The sequence below is a fragment of the Pantherophis guttatus genome, chromosome 1 (genome assembly GCF_059756535.1).
Source record: "Pantherophis guttatus breed Tessera chromosome 1, ASM5975653v1, whole genome shotgun sequence".
Classification (NCBI taxonomy): Eukaryota; Metazoa; Chordata; class Lepidosauria; order Squamata; family Colubridae; genus Pantherophis; species Pantherophis guttatus.
The window spans coordinates 9,064,851-9,073,995 of NC_142063.1; the positions used below are offsets into that span (position 1 = coordinate 9,064,851).

Sequence of the window (9,145 nt, forward strand, 5' to 3'; positions counted from 1 at the left end):
AATTAAATTTATATTGGCTTCCCCCAATTTAAAACCCCTTAGCCATAAAATTCAGCAATTAAAAGATTTTTAACCCAGCCCGGCTTGCTGAAATAAAAAAGCCTTCAGAGCCCAGCGGAAGGTACGGAGGTCCCGGATCAGTCGTATCCCTGGGGGTACGGGGGAGGGCACGCTGCATCCCCCCGGCCCCCCATGCATACACACACGACACCCCCCCAGCTCCCTGTATATGTGTGCATAACCCCTCCGCCCAGTTCCCCCCCCCGCACATGCGCGCAGGTCTCCGCAGACCAGTCAGCTGGCCAGTGGGAGGCATGCGCGCATGTGTGGTGGAGCTGACCTAGGGTGATGGCTCGCATGCCTGCAGAGATGGCTCCACGTGCCACCTGTGGCATCCGTGCCATAGGTTCGCCATCACGGCTCTTGAAAGTCTCAACATCAAAGATAAAAAAGATGTTGGGACTCTGGGAAGAGTGCAGAGAAGAGCAACAAAGGTGATTCGGGGACTGGAGGCTAAAACATATGAAGAACGGATGCTGGAATTGGGTAGGTCTAGTTTAATGAAAAAAAGGACTAGGGATGATAGGATAGCAGTCTTCCAATATTTGAGGGGCTGCCACAAAGAAGAGGGAGTCAAGCTATTCTCCAAAGCACCTGAAGGCAGGACAAGAAACAATGGATGGAAACTAATCAGAGAGAGAAGCAACCTGGAATTAAGGAGAAACTTCCCAACCGCGAGGACAATTAACCAGTGGAACAGCTTGCCTCCAGAAGTGGTGGGTGCTCCATCACTGGAGGCTTTTAAGAAGAGACTGGACATCCAGTTGTCTGAAATGGTGTAGGGTCTCCTGCTTGAGCAGGGGATTGCACTAGAAGACAAGGAGACTTCCAAATTTGGTGTAGGCGCTTAGCAAGCCCATAGATGTACCTTCTCTATGACCATCTGTCCCCATGTAGATGTCCTTCTGTTACGAGGAATGGTGGATCAGGCCCAATAAAGAGACTTGAGTCATCGAGTAAAATATTTCTCTTTTATATTGTCTCTTCAACATATCATCACTGGAATACATCAGGAACTGGAACATGGAGGAGTGTGCCCACCTTTTATACCTGTGGGCGGGGATTCAGGTAAGGAGGGGTCTATGGGAGGAGCTGACCTGGTGGGTGTCTGGGTTAACCCTTGCACTACTGCGCTATAGCTGATCCCTGGCACGGGCAGAGCATTTATGCCTGACAAATCCCCCTCTAAATGCCTGTCCCGTGTCTGTAGGCCTGACTGACTGGTTGGTACCCTGGGGTGGATGTTGAGCTTGGAAACTAAGTGTGAGTGTTGCTTGCCCTGTAGGGGTTTCGTGAGTATGTCTGCGGTCTGTTCTTCTGTATCGCAGTGTATGGCCTTTATGAAACCAATTCTGGAGAGCTGCCTAACGTGCTTATACTTAATGTCTATGTGCCTTGACCTTTGCCCTACGGCATCGGACATGGATATCTCTATGGCGGCTTTGTTATCTTCGTAGATACTTATTGGGTAAGCTGGTTCTCTCCACATGCTGGCGAGTAGATCGTCGAACCAGATGAGATTGTTGGCGGCTTTGGAGAGGCATATATATTCAGCTTCAGTAGTCGAGGTTGCCACCAAGATTTGTTTGCCTGTGTACCAATGCACCGGACAGTTATTTAAGTAGAATATGTACCCAGACGTGCTTTTGCGGCCTTTGGCGTCTCCGGCCCAGTCAGCATCAGCGTAGCATGAGAGGATGGGTTCTTCGGATTTTTCAGGCTCTAGGGTTAAGCATGCATTGACACTCTGTTTCAGGTATCTTAGCACCCTCTTCACTGCGTCCCAGTGGTTTGTGGTGGGTTTGCTTACGTGCCTGGACAGTAAATTAACGGATAGAGCAATGTCCGGTCTTGTCCAGTTAGTGATATACAGGAGGGAGCCTATGATTGACCTGTACAGCGTGTTGTCTCCAAATTCGGGTGATTCATCATGCATGTTTTTTAGGAAGTCCGCCTGCATGGGTGAATCACATCCCTTGGCGTCTGCCATGTTGCACTTATGGAGTAACTCTTCTATTTTCTCTTTCTATGACAGTTGGAAGCCTTTTGGTGTTTGGTTGACTTGTACCCCCAGGTATCGGTTTATCCTCCCAAGGTACTTTAGGGTGAAATGCTCGCTCAGCCTGCTGGCGAAGGTGTTGCGGTTGGCTTCGTGTTTGCTGATGTATAGAATGTCATCCACGTAAACTAGGATGTATTCTGGTGAGTCCCCCTCTTTCCTGGTGAAGAAACAGTTGTCAGCTATGGTCGCCGTGAATCCCATAGACTTCAGGGCCTCTACCAGGCATTCGTACCATCGTTTGCCTGATTGTTTTAGTCCGTATAGGCTCTTATGAAGTAACCAGGTGTCCCCTCTGGTGGTTTCTTTGCTGTGGGGGGCTCTGATGTATATCTCTTTGTCTAGTTTGGCATGCAGGTAGGCGGTCTGCACGTCGAACTGGTGCACCTCCAGCCCTAGCAAGGATGCGATGACCAAGGCGCTTTTGACGCTTTCTGTTCTTACGGTGGGCGAATAGGTGTCTGTGTAGTCCTCCGGAAACCTTTGAGCAAACCCCTGGGCAACTAATCTTGCTTTGTATAGGCTTTGGCCACCCTCTAAGTTCTTGACTTTGAAGATCCACCGGGTGCCTATTGTGTTCTTGCCCTCTGGGACTTTGGTGGGGGTGTATACCTCCAGCTTCCTCAGGCTGTCCAGTTCTTTGGCCATGGCTAACTCCCACTTTGCCCTCTCCCCCTGGGGTAGTCTCAGTACCTCTTCGTAGGAGTTTGGCGTAACGTGGTTCGTGTGCACGTGCATCACGTAGTCATTTAGCCTTCTTGGCAGCTGGTTTCTGGTTGACCTGACCGGTCTGGTTGCTGTCTGCTCAGTGTCATGCAGATATCTGGCCTCTCTTTGTGTCAGTGATTCGACACTTATCTTGGGATGATTCTCTTTCCATCCCTCAACCTTGATGCCTTGGAGGTTGGGCTTGGGCCTGCTCCCTTCCTGTTTACCCACTGTCTCGTCTTTGTTTTGAGTTTGCTCGATTGGACTATCCTTCCGCTTGGTGGGTACCTCATTTAAGTGTATTCTGGACCAGTTGGCTTGCTCATGGAATGCCGCTGTTCTAGAGACCACAAACCTATTATTGCTGTCCACAAACCTGAAGCCCTTGGTTCCTGGCTCGTATCCCATAAACCTGAGCCTTCTGGATACCTTATCCCCTTTCTTGTGCAACTGCTTGGGTATGTGTACATCAGCAGTTACACCGAACACATGTAGGTGTGCTATCTGTGGCTTCTTGTTATACATGATCTCATACGGTGTTTTGTCTATCACACTGGACCACGTTCTATTTAGAGTGTAGTTGGAGTAGACCAGGGCTTCAGACCAGAAGTGTTGGCCAATGCCCGCGTCCTCTAAGGCGCACCTGACCATCGTTTGCAGCGTGGAGTTCCGTCGTTCTGCGACCCCGTTCTGAAAGGCGGAAAACGGGGACGACGTAAAGTGAATCACGCCTTTGGACCTGAGCCAATGGGAGAAGTCCTTAGATAGAAACTCAGACCCTCTGTCGGTCATGATTTGTTTGATTTGTTTATTGTTTTGGGTTTCTACCCTTTTATAAAACTCTTTAAATTTTTGGAAGGCCTCATCCTTTTTTCTTAAGGTGTAGACGAAGCCATATCGACTATAGTCATCCACTATGGTGAGGAAGTACTTTTTCTTATAATTTATGGATGGCCTTAGGGGCCCTACCAGGTCCATGTGTACTAAGTCGAATATTTGTTTGGCGGCACGTAACGACTTCTTGGGTCTGGGTTTTACCTTTAGTTTTGAACACTTGCACACCGAGCACTCGAGGTAGTTTTCACAGTTTTTTATTATGACACCCTCGGTACAATTAGCCATTTTCTGTATCATGGGAAAACTGGCGTGTCCAAGCTTCCGGTGCAGCAGATGGGCACAGTCGTCATGCATTGGTTTGCCTATAGAGGGCCTCTTTTGGGTGTGTTTGTTGTGTTGTGTTTCTGGTGTCGTGTTGCCATCGCTATCTATCTCTCTCCCGCCTACCTGTTCACCCTCAGTCCTGTCTTGGTCAGTGTCCTCTGCGTCCTCTGAACTGGTGTTTATGCTGTGGGTGTAATCCTCATGGAAAGTTATGTAAGGTAACCCTTGGTTAACGGTTACTCTTCCTACATCTTCCCCATCCTTGCTAACTTTGACATTGCCTTTTGTGAAGATCACCTCAACCCCTGATTCCTTGCTAAGCTTTACTGCGGCCAGGATGTTGTGGGGTATCTCCGGGACTAGCAGTACCCCCTCTATTTTCCCTATGCCTGGTAATGTAATTGTCCCTTTGCCTGTTACTCTAACCTGGTTTTGGTCTGCAACTTTGATCGAAAAATCCTCCCTCTTGAAAGATGAGAGTAGTTTCTGGTTGTAGGTGGTGTGGTTGGAGGCTCCCGAGTCCAGGAGCCATGAGCTGGTGTCTTTGTCTTGGTGTGTGGTGTGCGTGTGCTCCCCTATCCCATATAGAGACCCTGTCCTGCTGTCGCGTGAGCTGTCTCTGTTCCCCCTCTTATCCCTGGGAATGGGCGAGTCTCTACGCCTATACCTTTCTTCGGATGTGTGCCTTTCCATTTGTCTGTACCTATGCTCTGGCCTGCCTCTCTCCCTATAGTTCTTGGGGCAGTCCCTTTTGATGTGTCCCCTCGACCCGCAGATGTAGCACTCTGGCGTGTTGTGTTGTTTCTCTTGGAAGACTACTCTCTTCTCACTCTTGTGTTCTCTGGGAGGGCCGGGGCGGCTCCTCCTCAGATTATCTTCTGCGATAAGCTTGTTGGATAGCTTCTCCACGGATAGCATCCCTAGACTAATGGTGTCTAAGTGTGTCAAGAAGTTATTCCATGAGTGGTCTAAAGAGTTGATCATCACGCTTTTCATGATCTGGTCGGAAATAACTTCCCCCCTAAGGTGTAGCTCTGCTCTGGTACCGCTCAATGATACTAGGTGCTCACTCATGGGGGTCCCTGGTTTAAGCCTGGCGGAAAAGAAGTCCTTGGAAATTTGGGTGGTGGTGGACACACTTTCACTATAAAACAACCCAAACATTTTCCCTATAATTTCTGATACTGTGAGGTTATGACCAATACAGTGGTAAATTGTGGGGGATATGCTGGCAATTAAAAGATAGAATGCCCTATGGTGCATGCAATCCAGCTCTAAAGTCCATGGTCTCTCTGGAGGGTCATTAATAAAATGAGACATGTTTTCTTTCAGGAATACTACCTGGAGCTGCTGTGACCACTCTAGGATATTACCCCCATCCATCCTCAACTTGGGAAAGTCAACAGGTAAGTTCCCAGCACTAGTAGTAAAATTACTTACTGCTGGCTGCTGTCCATGGTTCCTTATGTGCCTATAGCAGCAGTAGGGCATGGGAACGCTTGCCGGTAGTTTAAAAGTCCCGCTTTGTAATTTTTTTCTTTTTTTTCCCTCTAGGCGGAAGAGCGCATGCGCGAAGTCCATTTCAGCTCCGCCGTCGCCGAGGAAGGACCTGTTCGTCGCGGCTCCACTGTAGAGGCCTCTGCCGGTCGGGTAGGCCTCGGCCTCAGCCTTGGGGGTCCAGGTGTGCTCCGGGAGGCGTCGTCCAGCAGCTGCTTCTCCGGAATGAAGATCCTGGCGGTGTTGGGGCTCCGGCGACGGCTGTAAGTAGCTGCCCCAATCCATGCGGTCCGGGGTGCGCGGCCTGGGCGATCGGAGGCGCGGTGTCCCTGGGGTGCGAAGGTGGGCTGGCGAATCGTCACGGGCGTCGGTGGCTCTCGGGTGGGTGCTCCGTTGCCCCTCTCCTCGCCTTCCCTTCTGTTTTGGCCTCTCCGGCTTCTCTTTGGTGATTTTGAGGCCTGGGCCGAAGGCGGCGGCAAGGGTCTTCATGGCCCTATCCACTTGCCGCTCGCTGGGGGTGTACCAGGGGTCGGAGTCGGATTCGGTCCCCTCTCCCTGGTCACTTTCATCATTGTTTATGGTCCGGCATTTTTCGCGCGCCGGCCATTTTGAATTCTGTTTGTTGATTGGTTGGGGGTCGGCCATCTTGTCCGACCACGTGGACAAAGATGGCCGCCGTTTTAAATTTAGAGTGGGGCTTTGGGGCTCAGTGGCCGTTGGGGGTGCCCTTTTGGGCGATCCACTCACCGAGTCCAGCTCCTCGAGTTCGGAGTCCGAGCCCTCTTCGCTCCTTGCCACCTCGCGGTCGATTATGAAGCTCCGCAGGTCGGCAAGGAGGTTCTTGTCGCCGGCTCGCTCTTTCAACAGCTGCAGGACGTCGAGTCGCAGCTTCTCTTCATCTTGATCGTAGTGGTGGGCCCTTTTCCCTTTCTCGATCTCCCCCCTTTCTTCCGTCGCGGTGGCTTTGGGGGTGGTTGAGGTTCCTGCCTTCCCTGGCGAGTCCGATGGGTTGCTTTCCCGTTGCCTCGGGGGTGTCGCCATTCTGCAGGTAGGTATGGGTCCTTGTCTTGTGGCTTGGGATCTCTGGGCCTTACCAACCATCCTCTGCTACCATTTTGTTACGAGGAATGGTGGATCAGGCCCAATAAAGAGACTTGAGTCATCGAGTAAAATATTTCTCTTTTATTTGCAGGTTCAACATATCATCACTGGAATACATCAGGAACTGGAACATGGAGGAGTGTGCCCACCTTTTATACCTGTGGGCGGGGATTCAGGTAAGGAGGGGTCTATGGGAGGAGCTGACCTGGTGGGTGTCTGGGTTAACCCTTGCACTACTGCGCTATAGCTGATCCCTGGCACGGGCAGAGCATTTATGCCTGACACCTTCAAGATGATTTTTCCTACTCTGGTCCTTCAGCTCATTCAATGGTGCACTCATTGCCACCGTATCTGTGTCCATCCCCCTTGCTCCTGGTCTTCTCCTTCTCCTTCTCCTTCTCCTTCTCCTTCTCCTTCTCCTTCTCCTTCTCCATCTCCATCATCTCCATCTCCATCTCCACCTCCACCTCCTTCTCCATTTCCATCTCCTTCTCCTCCTTCTCCTCCTTCTCCAGCTCCTTCTCCTTCTCCAGCTCCAGCTCCTTCTCCGTCTCCTTAACTCCTTCTCCATCTCCTTCTCCATCTCCATCTCTTTAACCCCTTCTTCTTACTCCTTCCCTCCTCCTCCTCTTCCTTCCTTTCATCTTCCCCAGCATCAACCTGTCATAAGTAACTTTTTTCAGGGTGAATGGTTGTAACTTGAGGACTTCCAGTAGTCAATCCTAAAAAATGCACCATTTCCCCACCCTTTTAATATCATCATTATTCATTCTAAGGCTAGTTGCTAATCACGAGCCTGATTTTCTCTACATTTAATCTGAATCCCATTTTCCCTCCCTCTCCTTGATTTTCAGCATTAGAGGTTGCAGATAATTTACTACCAAATAATTTTGCATCCTAGTCTATAAATCGGTAGACCCAACTTTGAAATCCCAGTCCTGCTTCTTCTCGAATACGCTGGGATTTTCAAGCTCATCCCTTGCCCTCTTGCAAATTTGGACACCCATTCGCCCTGTGAAGAAGTTAGTCTGATAGTCTGATTTACACAATATGTTTGTGTAACTTTAGAGAAGTTGTAAAGTGTCAGGGGCCTGGAGGAGAGCAAATTTTGTCTTCCTGTTCAAAAAAAAAAAAAAAAAAAAAAGAATAAGAAAGATCCGGCAAACGAATTAAAATGATGCCCGAGAAGACTGGAAAGCAGATCATAAAAAGACTGAACCGTAAACATTGAATAAAAAGCATGGATTATTAGACAGAAGTGAGTTTCTCAATCTCTCCCCCTCCTCTTCCCTCCCCCCCTCTCTCTCTTCTCCGCAAAAGATGTAATATATCTTGATTTGATAAAGTACCCCATGACATCTGATTAACAAGCTAGTTAAGGGTGCGCCAAATGGCAAGATATTAAGTGCCATAAAAATTATTCCTAAAATGCTCCATCAAGCTGGAAAGATGGATGGAGTAAGCCACAGTGTTTCTCAACTGTGGCAGTTTGAAGATGGGTGGACTTCAATTCCCAGAATTCCCTACCCAGCATGCTTTAAGATGGACAGACTTCCAGAATTCTCCAGTCAGCAGGCTTTAAGATAAGTGGACTTCAATTCCCAGAATTCCCCACCCAGCATGCTTTAAGATGGACAGACTTCCAGAATTCTCCAGTCAGCAGGCTTTAAGATAAGTGGACTTCAATTCCCAGAATTCCCCACCCAGCATGCTTTCAGATGGATAGACTTCCAGAATTCTCCAGCCAACAAGCTTTAAGATGAGTGGACTTCAATTCCCAGAATTCCCCACCCAGGATGCTTTAAGATGGATAGACTTCCAGAATTCTCCAGCCAACAAGCTTTAAGATGAGTGGACTTCAATTCCCAGAATTCCCCACCCAGGATGCTTTAAGATGGATAGACTTCCAGAATTCTCCAGCCAGCAAGCTTTAAGATGAGTGGACTTCAATTCCCAGAATTCCCCACCCAGCATGCTTTAAGATGGACAGACTTCCAGAATTCTCCAGTCAGCAGGCTTTAAGATGAGTGGACTTCAATTCCCAGAATTCCCCACCCAGGATGCTTTCACATGGATAGACTTCCAGAATTCTCCAGCCAGCAAGCTTTAAGATGGATGGACTTCAATTCCCAGAATTCCCCACCCAGGATGCTTTAAGATGGATAGACTTCCAGAATTCTCCAGCCAGCAAGCTTTAAGATGAGTGGACTTCAATTCCCAGAATTCCCCACCCAGCATGCTTTAAGATGGATGAACTTCAACTTCCAGAAGCTGGCTGGGGAATTATGATATTTTCTGCAGCCGCCGTTTTAGTGAATCACCGTGGCTGTTAAGCAAACCTGAAATAAATGCCGTATTTATTTATTTTTTTGGTAAAAAAATTATAAACTGTGATCCCCTGATCACAGGATACTGGAAATGCAGACCGGTTGTCAAACACACAACATACGACAATCACGTGATTGCGAGGAGGGAGGTGTGAATGTGTGTTGTAAAAGGGTTTTTTTTTGTCCTGTTGTAACTTTAAATGGTCACTAAACCACCGTCGTAAGCCGAGGA

At 48.9% G+C, this 9,145-nt stretch overlaps 1 long non-coding RNA gene across 1 annotated transcript; it reads left to right on the plus strand.

The window, feature by feature from the left end:
• The first annotated feature begins 1,062 nt into the window (after positions 1-1,062).
• Positions 1,063-5,708, plus strand: LOC148116321 (uncharacterized). Its single transcript, XR_015733462.1, has 3 exons — positions 1,063-1,128; positions 5,321-5,394; positions 5,543-5,708. It is a non-coding gene; the product is annotated as an uncharacterized LOC148116321 (long non-coding RNA).
• The last annotated feature ends 3,437 nt before the right edge of the window (positions 5,709-9,145 follow it).